Consider the following 26,817-nt stretch of genomic DNA (forward strand, 5'->3'; position numbering starts at 1 on the left):
AACTGTCACTCCTTGGTGGCTCTGCTCTCTGAGCTCGCAGTGGAGCTGGTGCTGAGAGCAGTGGAGCTGGTGAAGGTGCAGGCAGTTGAATCAATAATCTGTGATGTGGTGTTTTAGCTATGGTTCCAAATTCTCAGTATTTAACAGGGGAGGCTTCCAATTCATCCATAGTGTGCACATGACTGTCCAAATATTGATTCATTCCATCACTTTCTTGTACCGTAGATTGTCTTTCAGGGTCCACATAAACACTGTCCAACACTTTTAATTTGGCTTCAGATGCGGCTATATCCTCTTCCAGTTCCATTCTCTCCAATTCAGCCTGTAATCTGTTGTTCTCCATTTCCACAGTTTGTTTTTGTTTTAATGTGGACATCCATGCTTCTAATGCAGCTTTCTCTATGGCTACTTTAAGACGAGCTGAAGATATTGAGGAAGCTGTAGACCGTTTTGAATATTTTGATATCTTAGACTCATTAGATACATTGGAGATACTATCCTGAGGGCAGACATCTGAGGATCTGGAAGTGAAGTTTTCCATATATCCACTTCCTTTAGGAAATCCTCAGATGTTTCCATGTTATGCTCATACCATTCCAACGTCTCAATTTCCCTTATTTCAAATGGTAACAGCATTTGGACAGCAACATGAGCATCTTTAAATTCATCCAGAGTCACTTTGAATTGCTCCACACCTCGTAACACCTTTTCAGTATTTCCACTGTCAGCAAGCAGTGGTCTGAGTTCATTCATTTTGCGCGTGCACGCGCCCAATCTGCCTCTGCGCTTAGCACTGATAGTTTTGAACTCATTGTCTATTTTATCAAGCTCTTCAGCCATCATTCAATCATTTCCTTGTCCTAAGAATCACAATTTATCAGTCCTCTTGCTTATTTCAATCCGAACTTCAATCCAAACATTGCGTCGAAACAAACATTTCACTCTGCTCCATTACGTTTCCTTTCATCCTAAGCATCCAGAATATATCATTCCGTATTTCGATCCTCTTTAAAGTTCTGATTCAACAGTTCTTCTCATCCGTGGTATTAATCCATTTACTCACTCTTATTATTATTACTCTTGTTATTTATCATTCCTTTGTTAGCCTACTTAAGGCCTCCCTCATGGCTCAACAGCTGATCGTTGCGCAATCCGTCCGCTGCGGGGCCAGTAGCCTATCCTTCTTTCATTCAGAAATACCAAGCGGGAATTCCAGTCGGCGATGCGTCTTTAAACATCAGTTATTCCAGCGGTCCGGATTCTTCGACTATGTCTTGGCACATTTTCGTTCAATGTTTTAAAACTGTGCCACATAAACAGGGTTCCGCTTCTTGACTCACTCGTGTACAAATAAAGCTCCGCATGCGCTGATTTCTTTTGCCTTCCTTTGGCTGATTTATTTTCCTTCTGGACAAGTTAAACAAACAAATTATCAAAAACTACAAGTGTACCGCGAGGTCAAAGACTGTCCCGATTCCTCGTTTTCGAGGCTCAGTCCCACCCCCTTCCTTGTATAGCGTCTGGTCCCGGTAAATCCAAATTATTCTTAGAATATTACATTTAATTCAAGTTATAAATAGAAAGAATATATTAGGACCTGAATGAATAAGAAAATAATAATTTATATTTAAACACAGAAATGGCTCTAACAGATGTGATCAATTTAAAGCACACTCATCTTTATGGGCTTTCTCTGTATGGGGAGAATTCTGCACCAAATAAATATGTGCCGAAACACAAGTATTCTGTTGAAACAAACCTTATGTATTTTTCTACACAACTAATGAGCGCAACATGCATACACGGCACATACAGTTACAGTTGTGTGAGCAAAAATGTGCTCAATAACAAAGACAGTAAATGGAAAAGAAAACTTTGAGGAAAAAATCTAAAAACATTTTTCGAAGAAATAGAGGAAATAGAAATACTTAGGCTGCATTTGACCACCTGGCTGGGTCTGGCCACATCATCAACAGGAACATCTTCCTGCAGACATGGAGGGAAGAAGCTAGATCTGTTTCTAGCCACTGTTGTTCTCAATCTAAAGCACTTTCTTAGCTTAGTGGTTAGAGCTGGTGGCCTTCCTCAACTTCAGCCCAGTAAGCTGGTTCGAGTCCCGAGCCGACTGGAGAATTCTGGCTATGACCTCCCTTCCCTCTTCCTCTTTTACTCTTACATCCCCAATAAAGGCCATCTGGCCAAAAGATACCTTTAGAAAAGCATTTTCATTTTGTTCTGAACATCTTTGTTAGAAGATCTGTACTACAGAAGAATGTGCAGAATCACCGATACACTGTTGGAACACAATGTACCACCATGCATGCACACAGAGAGTTGTGTGAACAAAAACATGCTTTCTTCAAATACAGTAAATAGAAAAATAACCTTGAGCTAAAGATATAAAGATTTATTTATACAAGATATAATTATTTGTGGCCTAGCTGTGTGTGGCCCCAGCACCTCACCACCATCACAGAAGATATCTCCCCTCTCTCCCACTGCCTGTAGAAGAGGCGTTAACACCGGCCTGACGCTCATACAGCTCCATGCTGAAAACATCTCCATCACCAGATCTCCCTCTAGCTCTTCCTCCCTCCATTTTTCCATATATCCATTGTTGTTGTAAAAAGTTATTACATGTGGTCTTTTTCTAGTGTTTACATCCTGATTACTGTGTCAAGAATAAAGCAGTTTCGTGTTTATGGTCATTTGGCACATGTGTTTGTTAATTGGTTCATGTGTGTAGCATTTTTAATGGCAGTATTTTGAAAATGGCAAACAAGTGAATATGTCAGATGTCTGTCTTTTACTCGGAGAACTGTATGCAGTGTTTTGCAAAAAGTGCTATTTGAAAATTAAGTGCAAAGCTGAGAATGTGTTAAGAGTTTTGTAGACTTGAGCTGTGGTTTTGCTCTTTGAGTGTCACTTTAAATAATTGTGCTTTATATGTAATTTTAGTGTGTTAGCAATGGAAAAAAACTGTAGCCACCAGATTCTTGTAAATACACAGCCTTATTTGTCTCTGTCTCTTGAATATAGTACATCTGTAATAGTGGGTCTTCAGTGCATTTGCTGAACTACCAAATAGTAAATTGGTCCTAGACCTCCCAAATAACAGGCATATCAAGGGATTTACACAACTGTCAGACTCAGTGTCCATAGCAGGCACACCATCACTTCAGATGTTTGAGTATTCATTTGCCATGACAACAGTGCCGAGGATAGAGCATGACACATCTTTGAAAAATAGGCTTGTATGTGTTGTTATCTTGTCACTGTCTGCTTTATGTAACAAACATCTATAAACACAGTGGTAATTCTTCCTGCAAAATCCAAATTGTTGTTGTAGAGTTCATAACGGTTTTCTATCGCACGTCTGCAGACATCCGCAGATCCTTAATGCTTCCCTGCTGTGTCCAACAGGATGCACCAAGCCAACCTTTCAAATAACACGTTTCAAATCAAACATTTTGCTGTAGGATGGGGATAAGTGCATTTCCCCTGTTAAGTTCTGAAACAGTAGTACAAGTTTTATCGCCTAACAAACTCTGGTGGCCTAATTATGGGAGATCAACCCCAGAAGTCTGTTGTAAAAACCTGAAATTAGTTATGAAAGTCTGGCCTTTAAATCCTTTAACTTAATTTAAGTCATAGCCTAAAACAATAAAAAGGTACTTCAGCCTCCTACTGTTCCGCCATAATCACCATGATATATTAAACATAACCATTTATGGTAACAAGGTCATTAATCAAGCTAATTAATGCATGAATTAGAACATTTCTGTGTCAACATCCCTGTTTTTGCATAACCCAAGTGGTATTAATTTAATATCTGTATTGTAAACCATAAGGTTACATAAAGATTTCTAGACTATCAGGTTTTTTTTTATACTTAATGTGCAAATTAATTCCGAAAGGTGCTTCAAAATCAAGTTGTCTACTTTGTAGAGGAATCATGTGGTGCAAGAAAAAGGTTTTTGGGTGATTGTGTTCACATGGATGTGTCAACAGACAAACATATCACAGCAAGATAATGCCCAAGATGCTACAGTATGTAGTGCAGTGGAGAATTATGAAGGCATGAGGTCAGAAAATACTGCCACTGTTCCAACAACCGGATGCCAAAGCATGCCGCAACAGTGATGGCTGATGGCCATGCCTCAGCTTGGCCTGGCTCAATATTTGCTCAGCTGTGTCTGGTCTGGAGCACATCAGTGCAGGTCGGCCACCTCACTGACCATAGCGGGTCACCTAAATGTGCCAACACCAAAAACAAACCAGCACAATCTGCTGCAGCCTCTGGCCCTCGTGGGTGGGCGCTCATGAAAATGGCTTACAGTAACAAAGCCCTTATTTTCAACACTGACTTACTACCTGAATACTTATTTAGTAACTTACTGTTTTAACTGAAACATTTTTGTTTTGATATTTATTTTTTCAATCATATACATTTTTGTATTTATAAAATATAACCTGGTCAAAGTCACCTTTTGTGTTGCTTGGTTATTTGTCAATACCAACTTTGCCACAATAGGTAGTGTATGTCTAATGTTTTTTATTTGCCTTTATATTTGAAAAAAATGACTTGGGGAAGTGTTGAAATGTGTTATGGATTTTGAGTGGAGGACAGCTGAGCTCCATAAGTACATTAAAATGAAAGCTTGAGGTTCATTAAGCTTTGTTTGAATTCTGACAATGTGTCTATGAATCAGGTGACACTGTTCAGAATTATTTTTGATATTGAGTTAGAAATATGTCATATTTTGTAAAAAAGCTAAAGTGGCGAACTGTTCTTATACTGTCAAAACCACTCAAAGTGAAAACCTCTCCTTGGACTTAACAGGACATAAAGGGAAGAGATATTTCTAACCCTGATTATTAATGCTTTGTAAGAAATGTTTAATTTAATGTCAAAATAAATATCCTACATGGCATTAAGTCTAGCATTGAGAGAAAGGGTGGTTAATATTTAAAGAGCATAGGGTACTTACTGTATATCTTGATGGATCCAGGGCTAAATGTAAGTCAACAAACTAAAGGTTTGGGGTATTATCAAACCAATGTGCTGCCAATAAAAACCATGTCCCCGTGATCAATGGGCACATTTTCCCCCACAAGATTTCATAATGTTTATACCAGTTTAGCCAAATTTTAGTTTCATTCAAAGTGTATCTGTGCTCATGTTGCCACAATTGAATGATAACTGTGGGCTCATTCCACATTTACTGCCGCTCTATGAAGGTATCACTCATTTTGAAGGTCTCCCAAAATGTTGTTCATTTGCCAATTTCTTTAAGACAGTCAGGGCAAATTATATAAAAATTATATGATTGTATATGTTGGAAAGGGATGTCATTCAGGAGCAGCTCTGCAAACAGTCTGCATCCTTCTTTAAAGACCTAAACGCTGGAAGGGCTGATAGATTACTTTGAATGGTGATGATAGTATGAAAGCATTTGCCTAACTGCCGAGTCCTTGAATATAGGCTCTGCCGGGTAACCATTGTAGTAGAGATCAGCTTCTGCCTTACAGACCTTCACCACAATAACCTCTGAGGATTGTGAGGACTTCACTGACCTCTTCATATGCTCTGTGGTGTGCTTTGAGCTGAGACGTACACTGCCCAAAGAAAACCTGTCCAGTCCAAACAATAGAGCCATAAATTCCTATATCATTATGAGCTATTTAGATGTTCCCCGCTTGATGTGCACATTCTAGAAACCAGAGGGCCATCATAGTCAAACATAAAATACAAATGAGGTCTTTATGAACTCATATTCATTTACAGTCTGCTGCTGCATTCTGTTTAATTTTCTCTATGGAACTCTGTATCTCATCACGCTCCCCGTGTCTGTTGATGGATCAGCATTTTACAAAACACAGCAAACACAATGCCATTTCATCTGATCATACATCTGTGATTATCTTTATGGTCTCGTTATACATACAGTGCATATATAAAAATGTCTCTCATTTACTTACTGCAGTATCTTTAACTCTGCTAAAATGATTCATTTATTTAGAGTAAATTAGGAACTAAAAGATACTCTGACCCTAACAGCTCCCTGTGGGAGTGCCCATGGAAGTAAGGGCCTAAGGCACGATCAGAAGGCTGGCCAGGCAGTTTCATTATTTCCCGGGCTCTCTGATTTAGCTACACCAACAGTCATAACTCACACCCTTCAATTCACCTGCCAAGGGCAAGTGCCCAAGGTCATATGCATCCTCAGGTTATTACAGTGCAGTCAAAAACCCAATTGAGTAGCCACTGTTGAGACTTCTCCACAGTTAATTAAACTTGCCCCATGCAGGCATCTAAATCACATATAAATATGTATGTAGTGGTTTTATGGTGTGGTTTTGAAGTGAAGTGCATTTCCACATTTGTTGATGATCACATTGGATTGAAAGCTGCAGTTTCTCAGTCGCTGTTTCAAAGGTCAAGAATAAACCCTAATCACTAGTCAGTGATGCAGTGCATCTAGGGCTTTTATTGTGAAAGTGAGATACCCAGTGGCAGATAGATTTGCATTGTAAAGCTTGTCTTATAGGGAACCAATTTAAATAACTATGGTGTCATTATTCTACCACCATTACACTGTGCAATCAACATTTACTTCATAATAATAAGTTAAAGCAAACATATTTTCTATCGCCACTTCAAACGTTATATTTCAAGGGTGGATTTCTGCTGTCTGTTTAGGATTTCTATCAAGACTGTTGGATGTGCGTATAATACAGAGCAGTATATCTAGTGCAAGTTCCTCCTGCATACAGTCGTTAATCTACATTGGGGTCATTACAGGGTAAATATTACATCACATATCATTGACTCACATTGTATTGCACAGCATTAACTGCATACAGAAAGGGATGGATTGACCTGCATCAATCCAGCAGCACCATAAAATATATCTGGATGCATCTCATTGTGCCAGTGTATTCAGACGTGAATCAAAATGATCTCAGTAGCTGACATGCACACTAACCGGCAAATAAACAATGCAAGCTGGTTACACAATCTTATTTTGTATCCAAACAAATCTAGTGTCAACATCTTTTTAGTGTTTTTGTTTTTCATGTTTGCTTTTCTTTATTCCTCTGCTGTCAACACTCTGAAAAAGGTGATGCATATGAAGCTTTGTTAAACAAGCAGGTGTGAGAGACTCGTAGCGTTTCTCTGAGATGCTGCAGATAAGGGTTTTGACACCCTCAGGTCTTTAAGACATGCTGATGCTCACAAATCCAGACCAACCTTGTTCAATGTCAGAGGATTAGCATGGGCTGTCCAAACCATGCTTCAGTTTATTGGGTAAACAGCATCCCAATAACTTGCTCAATAACTATTTGCAATGACAGGGGAATGCTACAAAGCATGAGGGGAAGACAAAACGTTTCTGCAAGTGTGGGGATGAAAATAAACGAGCGGATGCAGGGGTGAGAATTAGGCTGAGTCTGCCATTGATTCTCTGAGGTACTATACAGTACACAGCATCTCGCAGAGTAAGGATAGTGGAGAGGCACGGTTGCAGGATAAGCTCTTTATCTTTGATTTCCCTCAATCAGTAATCACGGCCCGGGTATTGTCAATTATTTGTAATTTCTCCCTGTTTGACAACGTGTAAGCCCATAAGGTCCAACACAATACTGAGCCTCATAAAGAAAGGCAAATCCAGACTTTATAGGATTACTGACTCCCTCATAAACTAGGAACTCAACAACCTCCTGAGCGAATATTTTATATATATATATATAGGATTTATTTTGTAGATCCCAAAGCAGAGAGTTCACCGCTTTGCTAAACCTAAGGAGATCAAATGGTAGAGCTCTGATGTCAACACTGTGCTAAGCTTTTCAATATGCATCACCTCAGCTGACACCGTGAGAGGTAAATCTTGAGGGCCATCAATACTGTGAGAGAGCGACTTGAACATGATCCAAAATGCATCAGATGATAGATTTCTGCATGAGGGTTAAAGGGGATAAGACTGCTGGCGGCATGGATACAAAACTGATGGAAAAAATGCCTATGTTAATGTAAGCAGAGGATTAAAAATATAGATCATGATGGGGTTATTGCTGCAGTTGGCAGTGGTTCATGAAAAAAATGATGGTGTAGCTCAGAAGCAAAGTATGATTTTATTGAAGATGTATCCACACATTTGCAATGAAGATTGCAGATTAATGCGTTGCAGATCTAAATTAAATGTCACATACCAGGTTTTTGTCTAAACCGGGTCACAGGGTCGTGCTCCCTCTTACTGTCGACGTGCGCCCTCGCACCACAATGCCGATTTTACCCGGAAACGTTTAAAGTGATGCCAGGAAACAATTTTTCAGTCAGACAACTCACGTGTTTCTTTGATATGTTTAGTAGAAGCAGTATATAGTTTGAGTTTGGCGTCTAGACTCGGGCCTCATCACTCAGGGTTTCTCACTCACAGGTTTACATAGAACATTGAGTGATGATTAGATACTAACCCCCAAGCCTACGGGTGGAAGCTGGGGAGGAAGCTGGGGTGGAAGCTGGGGTGGTGGTGGGGCAGGCGAGCATCGCCAGCATGAATGCAACAGCAGCGAAGTGAACGCATTAGCAGCATGGAAGCAGCAGCATGCAGATCCAACAGCTTAAATAGAGCGCCAGATTCAGGAGAATGTGTTTGGTTGGTTGCAACAGTGGCGAGGGGCATTATGTGTGAATGTATCATTGGAGCTCGAGTTGACTGCCTGAACTATATCTGTTCGTCAATAATGGTATAATTACTCCAAAAATATGCAAATTGTGTCAAATGGACCGTCAGATGGCAGAGACAGCTTTGTTTTTACGGAGCTCCGAATAAATAGGGGATGGATGTCCGGTCGTTCTGCCGGTGGATGAGTGGCAGGCAGCAGGCTCACACTGAAACAGTGATTTCTGAATCAGATTGTTTATTTTACTGTCCTTTTCACTGTAGAGGAAGTAAAGAAACCGTTACTCAAGATTAATTTGTTGTTTGGTGCAATAAATTCGCTCTAATGCATTATTTTTGTCATAAAAAGTGGGCGGGCCGTAATTTTGGCTGGAAGTGACGTTGGGCGCTCTCATACTATATTTTTGTAGAAAAACCCCACAGCTTAAGTCAGTCAACTTGGTACACCTTAAAGCCACTAGTTGCCACAAAAATCCTGAAAAAGTAGTTGGCAAACTTGCCTATAATAGCCTAAAAGTCATGGCTGAAATATCTAAATGACTTCTTCTAATTAATGGTAATTAATTGTTTATTGTCGTTATTCAGTTATGAGCAATGATGGTAAAAGGAACGCAAACTTACATGAATGTTGAACTTTCTGTTGTGTGAACAATATCCAGTTCCAACAAATATCCAGTGTATTTATTGCCAAGTAATACACTTTTTAAATAAGTAGCAATAACTGCATATACTGAAGAGCATTGCGGGTGGCGTCATTGGAAAGTTCTTGAATTCGTCTGACAGCGATGAGGGTTAAGAGGTTAAGTTATAGAGAAACAACTCCAACAAACTGCATGCATCACATTTTCATTTAGTCTTTCTTCAAAAGCAGTCGCAATATTCTTATAATTTAAGAAATATAATTGAATCGTATAAAAAATAATAAAATAAATAATTTTGATTTGCACAATTTGAAGCAATAAAAGGCTCAAACAGCTTGTCTTTACAACAATGAAGAGAGATTGACATAGCTCATTATTTCCTTACATAAAGCCCACTCTTTTCACAAACCCTGGAGTTTTTGAAATGAGGAAAATAGATAAAAAAACTGTTATGTGCTCCAACAAACCACGGCAAAGAAAATGGTGACAACTAAAGAAAAAAGACATTCAATTTAATTCACATTGAGGCAGAAATTTAGCAATTTAAAGATGTTATTCTTGTTCGGCAAAAAACTACAAGACGAGTTCTAGCACTGATTTCTATTGAAGTATCAACGTCAAAACCATGCTCAGATATGAACAACAAAATAAAGTCCTTTTTCTCTGTTCTCTTTCTTTCTTTATATTGGAAGTTGAGCCCATATTACAGACTCTCACTGTTTCTTTCTACAAATTCATCTTTTCATCTTACATCAAATTATACGAGATGTCCCGTGGCAGCATGAAGACAGCTTTACTGATTTATGTTTCAATGGCTCTTTTCATCCAAGCACATGCTGTTTACATTCTATAGTGTATTCATTTATAAGTAAAAGACATTTCACGCTACACATGGCAATGTTTATGTGTTAAGGTTGTGGAGCCACATGTAAGAACTATTTTCTTTCCCAGGGGTGGAGGTAATTACCGGAGCTGGGAGTGATGTTGGCTTTTTTCTTCTCTACTTCCTTATTGAATATCCCCCATGTAGGGTTTTCACCACACAAGAACTATGTACAATGTGTTAGAATGATACACATTAGAGCTTATGGCTTTGTGCCTCAGACTGACATGTGTGGGCTCTGGAAAGCAGGATTTTACCAAGCGTATGAATATTTTTAAACTCAGAACGATAACATCTAATTAAATGAGTCAGTTGAAGGTCTGCTTTATTCGTTCATCTGAAAGCCATTATGCCAAAGCCCATTATTCTACTCTAACAGGGCATTTTCCTCCTCTTTGATAATATCGCTAATGATAAGGTATGTAACCTATATATGCCTTTTACAGTATATTGTCTTGTGCTTGTTATAATGGTTTGTTCTACTGTCGAATAACAGTGTATTTCTATATAGGCCGCAGTGCAGTCTGTTTGTTATTAGATGACAGAGCACCAGGGGGTATTACAGGTACTGTTCCTATTGTCGGAATATGCACAACCATCCTTGCCTTGAGTTCCTCTGTCTTTCTTTCTAAGTCAATAACATCTCACTGCATTCAGGAAAAATCAATGTGTGTGAGGCATGATGGTATTGTGAATTTCAGACACACCAATCTCCTCTGCAGAAATGTCTCCTGATGATTCAGGATGGTTGCCGTGTGTGAGAACTGCACATCAGGGAGTGAACGATGCAAAATAAATAAGTCAAGGTGAATTTTTTCAGCACTGCGCTGAAAAGAAGCGCACCATCACTACCTCCCCGCTTGAGACGCACACACGGCTAACATGAAATAGACAGGAGATAAGAAACAAAAGACCAAAGAAAACGCAACAGATACTCTCTGTGCTTCCTCTACAGTCTTGTCAATAGGAGGGTAAGTGACTGTTCAATATTCTTCACCGACCTCCAAAATGATGAGGGGGGGGTGATGTAAGAGTTACAACTGCTGCAGTATATTAGAGAGAGAGTTGGCGCAGAGAGGAGGGAAGGGAGGAGTGCAAAAGGAAAGAGGAGAAAGACAGACAGATTCAAAGACAAAGAGCAAAGAAAATATTTGGTGGGAGTCTTAAACGAGAATGTTTACTTGAATCTTGCATTTTAATTTGTTCCTGAACGCACTCCCATCTACTGCCTTATAAATTATTTACACAACATCTTCCTTTTAAGCTCAAGTCATGCTATTTAGCAAGAACTATAAAATGAAATTGAAAGATTTTAAAGCTCTTTAGTTAACTTCAAGATGTATCAGGCTTAACAGACAGGCCCTGCCCACACTGGTTGTACTGGGTATCAGATCACAATCCACAGCCGATGGCTTTTCCCGGCTCTGTAGAGCTACACGTTCCCTGGGGGAAACTCCTACACACTTATTCAGTCTCACAGCGGCGTGAAGGTGTGTGTTGTGTTAGATGGGCCGAGGTGACCATTTGATAAAGCACTCCTCTTGAACAAAACTCGTTAACAGAGCGAGATGTTGTTGTGTAGGAGGACATATGGAGTGTATTGTAAATGGTGAGCTTTGCAGGAGACAGTAGCAGGATGGTGTGAGCCTTAATGCAGTCATTATAAAGAAAGAGTGAAGGCAAAGATTTTCAATTTCATTTTGCTCAAGTGTGTCAGTTAGGATCCGTGTTAGAGTTGGAATTGTGTTAACAGCATAGTTCAAGGCAGTCAGACGGCAGCAATACTGTTTTGAGGAACAACTTTCATTATAAAAATGAAATAATAAAAAACAACTTTGACACCAGTGGGGATCATCACCCTCTTCGCTGCATTTCGAGTTTGCCTCCTCATTTGTGCCATGGTTCAATAGTTGTTGAAGGTACTTCTGAAACGATGTCTCAGGAGCAGTTTTTTTTCCAAATGAAAGTGTGAATCACAATAAAACTGAACGCCAGACAAAGAGTCTGTGGGGAAAAGGGACACAAAAAGAGAATAAATCAAAATGCCACAATAAATGTTGAGTGCTTGCTCTATACCCAGAGAAGTCTAGCTTCTGAGGGTCAGAGTGATGCCTCTTCAGGGACCCATAAAGGAATTTGTCAAGTCCCTGTGTCTCTATGTCAAGTGGGCCTTTAGACGGATTGAGCTTGCACTCTGACCTGGCATACTTCTCAAGCTAACTCAATAAAGTCCAACCATCAAGTTGAGACAACTGAGATGGACACTTTTTTTTTCTTCTTGGGTTTGTGGTTTTAAATATTCAGCTGCAGTGTTTTGGGACTCAATCAGGAGGAAGTGTCATCTATTGAGATGCATTGACCCTTAACTCATCTCCGCAGGCTCCTTTTGCATGCAGATTTATGATTATCCGAATCAGGATTAGTGTAATGTAGAGATTAATTAAAGGATAATTTTGTTTCTTCTGATATTCCGATAATTCTGTGGTCTGGGATTTGTAAGGTCACAGCAGCTTGCATATATCAATCAGATAAGTATAATATATTTTTTACTCCAAAGTATTTTTTACATTAGGTTTGTTGTGCAGGCAGATATGACTCGTTTGAGACAATTTAATGACACTGATGATGAGTTCAATGAAATCAGTATTTTGAAAACCAGCAGATCAATCACAGCCGTTGTCTCAATGTAAGGAAAAGAAGATCAATGTTTTTGCCTGCCTTAATGAGGCAAGCTGAAGTATCAATATTTCATTTACACAAATGTTCACTAGTTAGTTTTAAATAGTCAATGAATGAGCCAGGAGAGAACAATTCTCACAGCTCGATAGCAGTCACTGGAGATGGCACTGGGGAGCAGAGAATATCCACGAGTTTGGACCTTACTTGAGCATCGCCAGGAAAAGTATTTTTCCACTTTTAGAACTCTCCAATTCCTTTAAGCAAAGCCAACCACAATGCACATTTGTTTTAGGACTACCATTGTTAAAACAGAACCGCTAATATTTTAGCAGACTGCCGATTGGTTCAATGCCGTCTTTCAGCTTCACAAAGCCTTGTGTGATTGTAATGCCCCACACCAAAAGTCGAGAGAAACTAGCACGACAGCAAAGCACAGATGAAACTCTGGGCTGAAATAAAACCATCACATAAATTAGGTAAATAAACAATTTAGTGTATTTCATTCAGCTGGAAGGGGCAACATTTGAGAGGTTGAATGTTTGGACTGTTTGCTTGCAATATAAAATAGTTGGAGATGATTGGGACTAATCAATTAACATCTGAGTTGTTTTTACAAAAAAAAAAAACAGCATTGGTTGAACTCAGTTTTAATGGATTTCCTGCTCCACAGCAGTTTCAATAAACACAGTAAAATATGACAGGCGATTTTGAGGATTTACAGTCCAAACATCCATATTGGGTTTTGAGATTCCCTTTTAATCCCCAGTTGAATCAGTAAGTACATCAACCATGAATTGGAAAAAAATAAAGGTTTTTGTTGCACAATTGTTTTGTTCCTTATGGCATTGCCTTGTTCAACAACCAACATATGAGTATATGCGTACTGTTTACATGTAAGGAATTACAATCTGCTTGAATTCCCTTTCCATTTACTACATAAGAGCATCTCTGGGATTTGAAATAATGCTGATAGCTACTTAGAAAACACAGCAGACCATATGTGTGTTGGAAATTACATAAAAAAAGAGATCAATCTGCTCTCAAATCCAAAGAAAAAACTGTGTCATCCCAAATGTTTGAATCACCTTAATCCTGATAATACCCTGATAGGTCAAGGGGGCTCAAGGAACTTTCTATAACCCTAGGGAAAAACAAAGAAGGCCATCAAGATCTACCAAACCTAAATAAACATCAGCGAGCAAATAAACACAACTGATTCCTATAAAGGTCAAGTGCTTAGATCTGTACCGGAAACATGACCAAGCCGTAATCCGACATCTCAAGCTTTGCCAAAGCTTCCATAGCCATGCTCCCAATAAATAGAAATGCCAGCGCTGGACACAAAGCTGTCTTCGTGAGAGGCTCTTTTTCATCACTGCAACGTGCAAGAGAAATAGTTTACATGCTAGCCATCAGGGATGAAAGCAATGTAGGCAGGTACAGTAGAAGAAAACAGGGAGAGATACAGATAGCGAGTGAGGCAGAGATGGAAACAGAGGGAGAGCGGGGGGCTGACGGTATGTGCGTATAATCCTGGATGTATTAAACTCCAGGGTGTGCTGCTGGATTTTTATGTTAATAATTTGCTCCAGCGCATGGCAGGCAAACGGGTTGTGGATGCTGCCTTCTTTAAATGAGGTCATTTACTATACCAGCAGGACTTAACACAACCTGAGATCCTGTCTGCAGTCTCTGAATGCCATTTATTTGTCCCTCTGGACTTACAGAAAAATCCATTTTAATTCATACTATATAACTACCACAGCAAAAAGGATGCAAGTCCATTTTGTTCTTTTTTTGAACATATTTTCCTCAACGTGTTACTCTTACTTTCCATAAGGACAAATGCCCACAGCCACGGAGTACATCCTGGTTCACTGAGTCTTTCACCTCATAATAATCTTTGCCTCATCAAATCACATCAAAGTTATTTCCCCCATGATGTAGCAATTTGTCATTGCAGTTTCAGTTGACTGCATTGTAAATGCCCTAAATCCAACTAAAGTTTACTTCTCTTTTTTGTAACGTAATCAATTCACAACTTGAAAGGCTGCTTTCGATTACATTGTGTTCAACCTGATTTTCACTACAGTTCTAATAACAGATCATTTAATAATGGAACCTTGTATCTGAAGAAACTAGGGGAGCTTTAAACAATTATGAGTGTTTTCTTTGCATGTCACTGCCTTTGAACCTGAAAGGAAAAACTGTAGAATAATGCTGCACCTTAAACTGTGAGCTAGCAGAATTCGTTAAGCGTCTTATGCATAAAGCAGTTTGTTGTTTAGGAGTTTACTTTGATCTCTAGCAGTGTCACAGACACACACACAAACACACACACACACACACACACACACACACACACACACACACACACACACACACACACACACACACACACACACACACACACACACACACACACACACAAATATAATAAAGAATAACCAACTGAAAATACTCCATGAACCAAAACTCTTTGAAGTAGGCATATATAAACAATTGAATCCCACATCAGTACAGTCTTCTGGGGTCTTAAATATAAAAGACTGTTTATTCTTTAAAGCCGCTTTAAGAAATGTTACTATTTCTCACAAAGAGACTTTTTCTCACATGATGCAAAACTTCATGAAAGGATTATTTAAATAACATGATCTTAGTAAAACACTCGGGTCAATTATGTGTTCTTAAAAACACTGCATCACTTTTCAGTTCAATTATTCAATTCTAAAATGCCTGCTTTTTCAGAAAACAGGGGAATCGGTTTGATCCAGTTCATTGAGTTGCAGGTGTAGCCTTTGCATTTCTACAAAGTCAGTCTCCAGTTTTGTTTCTGAGTCTTGCGTCATTCGGTGTCACCTTATGTCAGCTGAGATATTAGGTTCGTCTAGTCGGTGTACACTTCGAGCAGTGACTGGAAGAAAATATCTTGATATAAACCAGGAACCATAAAGGCGACTTTCAACTAGTTTTTTTGGTTGCATGATTTTCAAGACCACGCTATAAGCCACCAAAGGATGCACATTGTTCAGTGATTTCATTCAAAAACACATTGGAGGAATCAAATGGCCCGAGTGGTGAGTTCACAAACACTCGCAGCTAACAATTTTTGTATTTGACTTCAGTTTCTTTTAAAAATGTAGTTTTTTGTCGGACATATATATTTATATATTGGAATAGTTCTATTATAATGTTTTGAATCAGCTGTTACATTGATGTCTTCTTCAATAACCAGAATCACACCATTTTATGAATCCCGGTGGAAATTGGTTTTGTGACAGTTAGATTTAAATAAAACTTCGGTACAGTTAGGCTTTACATATTTTGGGAAGTATTTTTTTTCTTTCTCTACTCATTGATTAGATTAAATTGGTTTGAACTGTTTATTGTCATTTTAAAGTGTTTTCCAGCTAATATTCCCTGATCCATCTTCTTGATTTTGAGCTGCCAATGTCTTTAGTATTTAGTTATAAACCTTGTTTTTTAGCTTTCAATATGATCTTAAAACATGCTGTTGTGTTTCTTTTCAAGATATCTGTCTTTAGGTAGACCCAATATAGGTCAAATCTTAAATACACTCATTGTATCCTACAATGTTGGTCATATGTGCTTAATAAAACTACCCACTCTCATATAAGCTAACATAGGAGATCAAAAGAGGTTGATTTCTAAAGGATGCCCCATGAAAGTTTCTTTGGCGTGTTCCCAAAAGATAGCAGTATCTAGATACTTGTCTTCTGTTCTTGCCTCTGTTACTTAAAGTGCATTAATTGCCCTAAAATCTGAACATCTGACTAGCATCTCCAGACTACAAGCAAGGACATTTTGACCAGAATAAGGTCCACTTCTGGATTGTTCCTCCTACAAAAAAACAACAATTTCTCTTAAAATAAAACTTTATGGATGGGTGAATCCTATGCTGGTACATTGTGGCCGAGAATCAGTGTTTATAAATTCATCACTTGCATATCTGACAAACAAAAAGCCTGCATACAAGGGACACTTTGGGACAGCTAAGAAAATAACTATGCGTTTTGATATTATGCAGAATAATATCCTGCCAGAAATCCCACTAAACACTCGTTTATGTACAGTGGATAGTCAGTCAAACAAACTGGCAACAGTTTAGTAAATCTGTGTGTCAATAGTTATTTACAATTTTCCAGAGACAGTTTTTCAAATAATTTTTGCCTTAGCTTTTTCATCATACATTTCAAAACATCTGTGATGAATTTTCTCTTTGCCTTGAATCTGTTCCATTTGTTTGTAACAGTTTTTTTCCTTGCTCTGCCGTTATGATTTATTCGGGAATTTGCGCCTGTTTGTTACCTAAAGCAAGAACAACTCTGAAAGATAAAAGCTCTACTTCAAAGTCAGTTCATCTGAGTTCAACCCTATTCATTCTTCTGTCTGCAGGACAGCCTCTCCCTGTTGCTCCTCTCGAATTCACAAATGACAGGAAGCAGTCTGAAATATCATTACCACTATCTTTCAGGTAAATACTGTTTGACATCTTGAAAGTGGACCTAGCCTTTCTCCTTGTGTCCATGATATGGTTCTGAAAATAGCTTTGCAGAATGTTTACACATATTGACATGTCTGTAGCTTGTGCTGCATAATGTAAGCACTCTTTCCCACTGCTGGGATCATTTCTGTGATTTATAGATGTCATTTTCCCTTATCTATCAAATTCAGGAACTCTCGAAGCATGCACTCGAGCCAGTGGATGTACATAGTCTTTCCTTCTCCAGATATACAAGTAACTGTTAATGTGTGTATGGAAGCTTATCACGTAAATAGACCAACCAAATATAAAATAATATGCACAGTTTTTTTTAGTTGCAGAGAGTAGGAGTATTCTGAAATATTTAAGCTTGTTTTACTGTGTTTACATTTTGGTGGAAAGAGGCTCTGGTGAAAATACTGTAATCCCAGTGTCACCTCATCTACAGCCGCTGTTCTTTAGTTGGCTACTAGCAAGACACAACGATACTGCCAAATGGTTAGATTAATGGAAGAGAAAAACGTGTTAGCTAGCTTTTTCGAAGAAAACGTCATGCATGAGATGACCCCACATTAGCAAAAGCGTGTGGTGAGGAAATATGACCCTGAATACATAATGTGGACTCATAATTGCAGGCAGCGATCGGTGAGGGTAAGCATAGCATTTATTTTGGTCGTTACAGCTAACAGTGGTATAACAAATCTACAGGTTACTCTACTACTTAATTGTCTTGGGTTGGTCCTGAATGTTGGTCAGAAATAAGCCTTTAGTTACAAAAGGTGAAGAACCCATTGTCTACAGTATGTTGAGCCTATGATTAAGATAACCCTCTATTAATCCTCCCGCCCCGTGCCTGTTATCCAATCAAATCAAATGTGTTTATCCAGCCAATTAGCCTGTTTGAATGGTCCACAATTATAAACAATACAATCAATTGAATATCTTGTTGATTGTTGGTTGAAATGATTCAAGTATAGAACCTCTGGTGTTGTGTCAAATTGTCACTTGCATTGTTAAACATGCATCTCCTAAACAACAGTCAACTTTAAACCAGGTAGAGGAAAGAAGATTCATATAAGTAGCCAAAAATTGGCCTAATGATAGCACTTATATACACATGAATGCAGAGCAAGGTGATATTTCACAATGGAAATGAACAGAAGTGAACCAGATGGATATAAGTCAAGCCTGTATGATTTCTTGGATTTATAACACATTTTCTTTCTATAATATAGCAGGAAAGTGCTTACATTAGTGTAAATGTAAAAAGATGAGCGCTGTCTCACCTATATAAAGTACAGCCGTTTGAGAGCAAATGAGGTTTGCTCCCTTCGTGCAGTGGGATCTAGTACCCCCCCTCGCCAAGTTATTCAGTAAATGGAAAGAAGAAAGCTCTGCCAAGTGCAGTGGAAAAGAGAGAGCTCATTTTAAAGTGTACTATAATCAAGGTTTGCATGTTTGCATTCTCCCATCAATATCTGACAATTGGACGCGTTTTATTTGTACTATATCTGGTGATGTTAATTACTCTCCATCCACTTTCCCTAGTTAAATATTAGGAGTTGGACCAGTGAGCTGCACTGCCAGTTCAAATGCCTAACCAAAGCACAGGTCTTGAATGGTGGACTGTAAATAATGAATGCCAGTGTACTGTTGTGTCTATATCATACATGAGAAAGCTTTTATGCAGTCAAGAAGTAAAGTCTTGAAAATCAATGTACCATAGCCCTGAAGTCCCTCACCTGTTTATTTTAACAATGTCATACATGAGCCTTTGAACTCATAGCACACACAAGCTGTGCTTTTTAAGTCAAGTGAGGACAAAAGAGCCATACATGTGTTGAAGCAGACAAGCCAGCTTTAGTTCAGTACGTAGATAACTCCCTTTCTGTACGTTGTGTCTCTATGACATTTTTCAAAACAGCCACAGCTAGTGTTACAATCTGTTTGTGTGCTATTCAGCCGTTTCAAATAACCAACAAATCCTTCGCAGGGTGCTTTTATCCTCATCTTGATTTGCACTTTTCCATACAAACTCACAGACCTTTTTGCCCAGTTTGGAATAATAACATAGGGGAGGCTACTACAATAGGTCTAGGTGTTGCAATGGGTTATATTTGGGAGTATGCATATCTTCAAGTAGGCAAGAACAATTGCATCTTTTACACCACACGTTTTTTTGGACAAATTTCAAGATGATTATGTCCAAACACATCTCTGATCAAAGCTACTTTAACATCCACTGATCGTGGAAGGAAGTAGTCTTTTCGTTCAATACTTTCAATGACTCAGTACTAAATGTTTTACATCACCATTCAAGTCGTAACTCTCAATCTCCTTCACCCTTCTTCCCAAGGATGAGGTTTGTTGTTGCTCATTTCAGTCACTTCCTGATTTTTTTTTTCTTTCCAGATCTTCTCTTTTCAGGGTTGCTGTCATGTTTCTCTTTTCCCTCCCATCACTCTGCCTCAAAAAAACACTCATTGTGTGAATTATTCTGCCTCAAGACCTTGGTAGTCCATTAAGTAGTTTCTCACTCTGTTCTGAATTGTATTTTTGTCAGGCCTTTCAGTGTTGCTGCGTCACTGGTTTCTTTTTACAACACCTTCACAAGGCTTAACTATTGATAATATTTCAGAGTTTTCTTAATCTATTTTAAATGGTAGAATACAGAATGTAGAAATTAAGCTAAGCACATTTATGTACTCTAAAGTACACAATTAAGGAACTCCTCAAAGAACCATTGTACAATCGAACCTTCTGCACTTTGAAATGTATTCATGCAAATATATAATTGATGTTGATGATGTATGTGAGGCTATTTTTTTCCAGAGAAATCCTGTTGCCATGGTCATATCCAATTAGGTCAATTATTTGTCTGCAACTCACACTACACAGGTTAATCTCCATTGAACTGCAATCTATTTCATAATTAATCCATTGCATTGAATGGAATTACAATATCTTACAGCCGCATTCAAATTCAGCAGATGTCTGAGACAAATAAATGCAGCTAATCCTCATGAATAAACTGCAAAATATAATTTGTCTGGTAATTGATTGAAAATGTATCGATTTAAAATGATTATATTGGTAAAATAGTTGCTGATTATCATTAGTCAATAGAATCAATTATTTGACTCACTCTTAGAGCTCTGTTTATTGATGTCTAACATATTGGGGAACAGCTGGTTGTGTTATTCAGCTAAGTACTTAAACAAATAAAAGGATAGTAAGAAATCAATTTTAAGGGCAACTAATCTGCTTTATCCCCGATTGTATATTGATGTCTTCATTATTTAGTAGTCTGGGTAACATTACTTTAATATATCCAATATCCATAAAGGCATTGGTCTCCATACCCAGTGTTTGTCAGACTACATATTGAGGATGTGGTCTGTAAGAGTGTTACCATTCATCCACCAGTTATTAAAACCCTTTTGATTTGTGTTTGTTTATAATTCTGTACCGTTAATCATTTTCCATCAGGATGATTCTCTTGCTTTATTCTTTGTCGTAAGAAGATTTGCTTGTTTTTAAACAATTCATTTCGGAGCAATCATTTTTGGAATAATTCATTTGTAAATTCAATCAAATGCCTCATTAGCAGAAAATAAACAAAGAAATGACCCAGAGAATAACGTTTCAGAAATATATTAAAACTTTGATTCGCAATCAGATCAACATCCTATAATTCGATGCATCAAAAACTATGTGAAAGAAGATGACATATGATGTAGCAGACTGAAAAAGTCATGTGAGTCGGCAGCTAAATAACATGCAAATTGAAAGGCAGCAGTGGATTGCACTCTGAGGAGTTATTTGCCCTGTGGAGAGTGCCGCTGGCAGTCAGTGTGCTCGCATGCACGGCGGCTGAGTGAGTATGAAACCATTTGGCCTGCTGCCTCAAGTTCCAAACATTCAGACCCTCTGATGGACTACTCTTCTGTGAGTGCTTTGCGTCCACTTTGAATAAATTAGCTAGAATTTTCTTTGTACACTCTGACTTCATGAATGCTCCAACTTGGCAGCAATGTTTCCTCCTGTTTCTTGGAGGGCCAATCTTTTGAAAAAACATCTCCTTCTGAAGACTAGATGAGATTCAAGTTTGAACTCACCCTGAGCATCTCATTTGAGGATTAACATAAAATTATTGTCCGACAATAACACTTTCTGAAGAGCTTTTCTTGGCAATTTGGATCTACCTTTCTTTCTTGTACCATAAAACTCTTAATTTCCCTACACCGTTTAAATAAAGCAGTATTATTATTATTATCTAGCATGCTTCATCAGACAGATATGTATTGAGCTAACAGCTGGAAACTTCTCAAAAAATAAAACCACAAAATAGCAACTTCCTCCTCAACATGCTCTATAATCCCTCCTTGTTAAACCTTTTTAAAATTACAAAGGTGAGCAAATGTTAATAGAGGGCACACACACACACACACACACACACACACACACACACACACACACACACACACACACACACACTTGCACACACACAGTGACAAAACCATAAAAAGCAATCATTGGAATTTTGAGCGGTATTCATCTTTCTTTTTTTTTTAATAATAATCAGCTATCTTTGGACACACAACCTTATTAGGCTTTGTATTACTAGCAAGTCACTGTATTTTCATAGGTGTATATCAAAAGTAGCCAAACCACTTATCTATAATGAGATATATGAAAGGAAAATGACACTATCCTATGGCTTACATAATCAAACATGATTACAATACCATACAATATTTGTATCAACTCAGTAGGAATCATCATGTTTTATTTGCATTTTCTGCAAATAGTGTTAATTAAAAGCAACATGCTCTTCCCCCTCAACCATAATTATTGAGGAGCTCTTAAATGAGTCCCTGTTAAGGCGTCATTTCATGGTCAGAAACCTGACTATGATACTATGACCGAGGTGTGAGGGGGCTTGTTTGTACTCGTTTGTTCAGCAAAATGAAAGCTAATAACAAATTGCAAGGTACACGTTTTTCTTTCAATAGAATGAGCAACTCATTGGGGCGTGAAATCATTATGAAACTGTGGCATATGGAGGGATGGCAGGCGACGGCGGAGGACTGCACTCACTCAGTCTTCATCTGAATGAAACTCAAAAGTCCAATCACAGTGTAATCAATAGACAATCAATGTTGTTTTTTTTGCTGTGATTGTGAACGGTGGTTAAAAAGGCATCTGTTGCCTGAAAGCACTTCAAATTGGGGAGAGGTTAGACGGATATCAGATCTCCTTCTGGTGATGGCAAGTGAGAAATTTGGGACTGACAGATTATGCGACTCAAAGTTTACACAAAACACTCACCATTGTGTGATTCTAGTGTACCAGTTTGACATTTAGTATATTATCATAACTCTATGCAGAGGATTTATTGTATATTCATCATGCCTTTTTTATTAAAGCACTATCAGGTTATCTATTTATAAAATTTGAAATATAAATACTAGCTAATTTCATCTGCTTTTGTTCTATCTTTAAGTAGTAAAACAGTAGACTTTTCTGTTGCCTCTGCCTTTCCTTAAATAAATGAATTATACATTCCTTAGATGACACTCTAACTGTTATTCTTGTATTTTATACCTGTCTTATTTTTTCACTTGTTTGAAATTTATATTTCTCTTGGCTCTGTAATGACTTTTTTAATTGTTTTTTAATGTGCTTTTGTGCTGAGTTTCTTTTGCACTTTGTCTCAATGTTTCCGATGTTTTATGTAGAGCACTTTGAACGTCTTTGTTGCAGAACTATGCCTGTATAAATAGACTTGTGTTGCCTTCAAACTACAATACAATTCAAACTGTATCATTATTTGCCAAGAAAGTCTAAGAGAAGCAGCACTTTAAATTCATGTCAAGTCATGACGAAAGGTCTATTTGTCATAAAGATATCTTTATTTTCTCACCCACACATATAATGATTTACCAAAAACAAAACAAACACACTACAAAAAATCAAAGAGACACGACAAGTCTTTTGTCTGATGTCTAAAGTTTTCTTGGATATCATTAAATGCCTTTCTCTCTTTTTTCCAGAAACTGGGCACCAGAACAGACACTAACACAAACTCCAACACAAAGTGCACATGGGTCTAGCCAAATCAATTTTGCATTTTTAGTGACAAAATGTGCAAATGCAATCATGGCACAACTGCTGCTGAACAATGTGGAAAGGATGCTGGAGCAGGATTAATGCATTTGTAGTAGCTGTTTCCCCAGAGGTTTTTTCGGCTTCTAGGCATTCTATAGAGTAAATATGGTAAAAGAGGTTCGATACTGTTTGTTTTTATACCAAAAAACAAAAATAGGTGACAAATATCATTGCTGCCATCTGTCCATTTCAAACCATGTAAACAGACAAATGTATACATGAACCACGTGACTGTGTGGCTACGGGATCAAATAGTCTCCTAATTATTTCTCTTAAGCGGCTTTGTTGTTGTTTGGTGATGTGTTTCTATAGTAGGTGTATATCATTGCTGTCCCTGAGAAACTGAAACATATTTTCCTCTAAATGGGTATTTTTCTTCTCCACTGGGCTGTAAAAAATCAAGCAGCTTGGCTTAAAAAAAAAAACTCTAACTAGTACATATGGGTTATATCATTTTTATGGCACTTAGCTATCGGGCAATATTTTCTTCAACTTGGTCAGCTCTTTAAAGAATTTCATGTCTTTGAAATCCTGGACACTTTCACATGTATCAGCACAATTGACCAATTCCTCCAGAGAGTAGGATACATTTACAAATAGTTTGAGAAAATAATAATATACAGAAATATCTCCCCCCTAACTCAAGTGCCGAAAAATACCTTTCTGAGACTATCCGCTGTTCCGGACAGTACTTTGAGTGAATCATGCAGCAGCGCCTTTAGACTTCAGAGCTGAGTGTTGAAGCTGAGAAGTGCATTTGGCCCATCTTCTTGTAGCCCCAAATGCCTTCAGCTAAAAGATTCATTTTGAACAGAAAAGTGCTGCACAGGGTTCACTGGGAAATAACCACACAACTTTCCTGGCTCATTCAGCCATTGGAGAGCTGACCCCCAGGAAACAGGCTGGAAAGATTTGGTTTATGGCTGTATTGGTGGGATGAGCTTTAGTTTATGCAGTCAATTTGTTGTCTATCAGTTTTGCCAGGGGAGAAGAGTAATAGTGTCATCATGGAGAATAATCAGTGGAGCGGAGCACATTAGAGAGGAAGTGTTATTGAGCAATGTGTTACCCTTTCTTGTTACTTCCTGGGAGAGCAATTACTGTGTTTGAGTAACCAATGATTGAGACAAGATGCGGTCACAGTGTGTGTAATTGATGAGCACTGTTGCATGCAAAACAAGGTGAATTTGCTTTTAAAGAGTTTGTTGTTTGTTGTTCTTAAAAAAAGTTGTACATTTTAAGTACACACTCCTGCTCCATGGTTTGCCTCGACTGGTGAGATACCTGAGCTGCAAAAACACATTTTGAAATCAAATAGCAGAGCAAGGTTGCTATCAGTGCTGCTGAAGAGTACCGTAACACAAATCCATCCATCCATGCAGGGCCTCCCTGCAGCTCGCTGCCAGGAGCCCTGCTCTCAGACACACACACAAACATGCCCACAGACACACACAGACAGTATATAACAGGCAATAAACCATTGATTCAAATGCTTAATATCATTTATACTGAGTCTAATGCCTTTGTATTATCTTACATCACTGAATGGCAGGATCCTTTGGGAGCTTGGGGGGGGCTTTTTACTTCATATTCTGACACAATGGTGATTACCCATTTATTTTCGGTCCGTATGAGGACAATGTTCTCTGAATTTGCATGCATTATCAAGCCACATGTGTCAAAATGCACTTAATGCAGTTTAGCACATACTCTTGTTATATGCAGAGAAGTTTAAAATCATTTCGTTAGGCGGCCAACTCTTATTTTAACTCAGACATGCATCCTATTTAAATCCCCCATCAATCAAGTGTTTTTCCAGTGGGTTTTGTTTTATTAAGATACAACTTTTAACATTTCTTTGTGCCTTTAATTTGTTAACCCGCAGCTGTATACAAATCCCCAGCCTTATTCCTCCAAAGCTCTTCAAATAAACCTCATTGATTCACTGATGTAGCTACGAACGTGTCCTGGGTCTCTGATTCATTTAAATCCTAAAGGTAGAAGTAAACTCTCAATTATTTCCCTGATACTCGGAGGTGGGAGATTCATTTCCAAAGGTGTGTGTGTGTGAGACACAGAACATTTAATAGCAGAACACTTCGTACCAGTTTCTTCCCAAAGCCCATACACTGTTGCTCAATATCTATCGCTTAACCACACACTTGCTACCCACACTATACTTTTATACCAACAAAAACATATGTAAGTTTATGGTTAGCACTTAAACTCAGCCTATGGCCCCCATGGCAACAGGCCTACAGCGAGCATCCAATCGTGCATCAGGCATTTTATGTTGTCTCTTTTTTTAAATTGTCACCAGTTTCAGACCATTGCTAGATTCAAATTAACACTCACTGGCTTAGTTTGGAGAAAGTTAGTTTGAGATTATAAACTGCAGCATAATTGAGGAGTCTTCAGTTTTCAGAGGTTCACAGAGCTCTGTTTGATCATCAAAGAAATGCCAAACAAGTTATCTGACCAGGCAGGTGCACAGACGTAGAGGATAAAAGATAACCTTGGAGGAACTATGAGCTATTCCTCAGCTAAAATCTGATAAAGATGATATAACAATGAGCACTGTGACGGAAGACTCTTTCAAAGACATATGAAATACACCAAAAAAGAGCAGTTCTTTATTTTCCTCTAAATGCTCATTGTTAGTTCTAAATACATCTTCAGTGGCAACACTAAGCTGAAGCAAAACTCCAACCTTTCTACTATCGGTAAGAAAATATACAAAATTGCAAATCCTTAACATTCAAGACGATGCAGGTTTAACGGGGCTAACACACGCACATATCACCAGGACTAGCTGGATGGTATTGGTGTTGATAGTTGGGACATTAAACCTGTATGACAGTGAGAGCTTTACATTGTGGTTAAAATGCATATCCGGTGTTGGAGCTATATTTTGATGTATTCTATTTAATAGTTGACGTTATTTTTCTTGCAGTTTGCTTTTGTAAATGTATTTTCATTTAGTGTTATTAAGTTAATTAATAGTAGTTCTATGCTTTTATTTTGAAGGCATGTTTTGGCATTGGGGGATTTGGGCACTTGATGTAATTGTATATTGGACACAGGTGGTAGATAGAATAGATAGAATCGGAGGATGAAACCCTCTTTATTAGTCACATACATGCACACAGCAGAGCACACACAGTGAAATTGGTCCTCTGCATTTAACCCATCCTAGTACTAGGAGCAGTGGGCAGCTATTGGGCAGCGCCCGGGGAGCAATGGGGAGGG

At 38.3% G+C, this 26,817-nt stretch overlaps 1 long non-coding RNA gene across 2 annotated transcripts in view; it reads left to right on the forward strand.

Moving 5' to 3' along the window:
- The window catches only part of LOC134859397 (uncharacterized), a 137,268-nt gene that overhangs the window by 53,057 nt on the left and 57,394 nt on the right, over positions 1–26,817 (forward strand). The window contains exon 3 of one of the 2 annotated variants that reach the window (XR_010165094.1): positions 17,310–17,380. The exons of the other annotated variant lie outside the window; for it this stretch is intronic. This is a non-coding gene — a long non-coding RNA (uncharacterized LOC134859397). Of the gene's footprint in view, positions 1–17,309; positions 17,381–26,817 lie in introns of those variants that run through there. 2 annotated transcript variants of the gene reach the window in all.

The sequence above is a fragment of the Eleginops maclovinus genome, chromosome 23 (assembly GCF_036324505.1).
Source record: "Eleginops maclovinus isolate JMC-PN-2008 ecotype Puerto Natales chromosome 23, JC_Emac_rtc_rv5, whole genome shotgun sequence".
In the NCBI taxonomy this organism is placed as follows: Eukaryota; Metazoa; Chordata; class Actinopteri; order Perciformes; family Eleginopidae; genus Eleginops; species Eleginops maclovinus.